Below are 2,038 nucleotides of genomic sequence, written 5' to 3'. Positions count from 1 at the left end.
CATTTTGAGTGTTTCGTCTTTCCTTCGTCACCGATGGCTGGTGAGTCTCGATCGTCACGGCTTTATGCAAATTCCTTGCATTCTCCTTTCACAGCCTGTGCAAATATAATACGCTCCGTTGGATGCGTATTTACTACCAGTTATGTATATTCTGAAATTTTGATCCATCCATAGATCATATGACAAATTAATGATTTGAAGCATGACATCTGTCTACTTAGTAACTTGTTACTTGTTTTAAATCGTATCATCAGTTAAATTAACAGTAGCCTGTTACAGTTCAATAAATAAATTGTCGTTTTCGAAACGCATAATAATACTTCTCTATCTAATGCATTACTCCACTAATTGCTATTAATACATTGTAATTAATTATTTATAAAGTAGTTATATACAGAAAAATACATAATCACAAGATTTTTCCAAGGTTTTTCCTTGCTTCAGTTTCAAGTTTTTCACGTATCAAACAGAGCAAAGAGGTTTTTCCTTCCAATGACGAGGAACAGCTTCACGACGTTCGATAATTCACAACATCAATTTTATTATTGCGGGTTGACTGTTAAAAATGAATTTCATCTCACGATGATATTCTACTAAAAATAATTACATTAATCGTAACGAATTGAAATTATTGCAGATTTCTCTATACTGTATGCATAGTATTATTTATACGATGTATTAAATTATATCCTGTGAAGAAGCAAGTATCCGCAAACTTTTCAGCCATTACATTAGCCAGCGTCGTATTTGACAATCGCTGTGAAGTATCAAAGAATATAACTATTCGATAACTTAATAAGATTGTTATCGACGTTGATAAACGTCTCTAATGTCAGGAGTTTCGGTTATACGTAACAGCAAGTAATATAACATCGTCAATGAATAAAGCTTTTCTCAATATGGACATATGGACACGAATATGAATTAATTCAGTTTTATCCGTTAATGATGATAAAAATGATATGAAAGTTATGAAATACAGGCTTTGTATATAAATTATTTTCATGGAGGATTCTATAAATACAGAGCGCTGTGTACGCGTCTTGAGTGCATTTATCGGGTTGAAGTTATAGGCATTAACTCTTTCGCTTCGGCAGTCCAGTCCGCCGAAGTACTGTCACTGAACGTAACACGCGCCAGAAATACGCACAGTGTACGTGGTTGCTGTATATACGTTTTTCTAAGTCTTAAATAACGATAATTCTTCTAAGAACCGTATATGAAATATCGTTTCACTGTCATTGGATTTAATAGATTTTTTAACACGAAACGGTATACGATCGTTTGGATGTTTGAAGTATATTGCGTGAAACGTTTTGACATTGTTCCAACAATGAGTAACTTTAAGAAGCGATTAATCCAATATGTCAATAAAATCAACAGAAAATGTTCTACCGATAACGAAAAAATATATTATTGACTACAGATGGCACTTGTATATGCACCATTTGAATGCCGAATATATGGGGTGCCGAACTTAGGAGTAGTCCCGTGGTCGCCCCCTATATGCGGCGCTCGTACCCACAAGTCATCTCGTGAATGCTGCCTATAAGCGCTTCTCGAAGCGAAAAGGTTAAGAAAGATTTTAATAAAAATTGCATTGCCTTCTTCGTAGCAGTTACGCTATATTCTATAATCAACTATATATCCTTTGAAATATCTTCTTTGAAAGATAATATATTCTTTGAAATATCTTGTATCGCGTTGCGAGAAATGGAAATGTTCAATTGAAATGTTTAGCTATAATACATATAATCAACATAGATTCGATAAACGAATGGCAAACACCGTACTGAATATCTTCGATTGTAAATTTTTTAGACTGGTTAATGAACGTAAAAATGATTATGGCTAATGAACGATACTTGGAATAAAACTGGCCTTTATCTTTGGTATACATAACCATGCCCAATTGCTTTATGGTCGATAAAAGTTATCGAATAACCAGATGATGCTGCCAATTGTATGACTCATTCGTAGCTCGGATGATCAGTCAAGTTGATTCCTTTTGATTTTTCTACGAGGGGCGCCGGCCAAG

The 2,038-nt window shown here is 34.3% G+C and overlaps 1 protein-coding gene across 1 annotated transcript in view; it reads right to left on the bottom strand.

The window, feature by feature from the left end:
• The window catches only part of LOC132916269 (polyisoprenoid diphosphate/phosphate phosphohydrolase PLPP6), a 46,537-nt gene that overhangs the window by 31,261 nt on the left and 13,238 nt on the right, over nucleotides 1-2,038 (bottom strand). The gene's annotated exons all lie outside the window — the stretch shown is intronic.

The sequence above is a fragment of the Bombus pascuorum genome, chromosome 2, assembly GCF_905332965.1.
Source record: "Bombus pascuorum chromosome 2, iyBomPasc1.1, whole genome shotgun sequence".
NCBI lineage: Eukaryota > Metazoa > Arthropoda > Insecta > Hymenoptera > Apidae > Bombus > Bombus pascuorum.
This window is presented reverse-complemented; position numbering and strand designations above follow the sequence as displayed.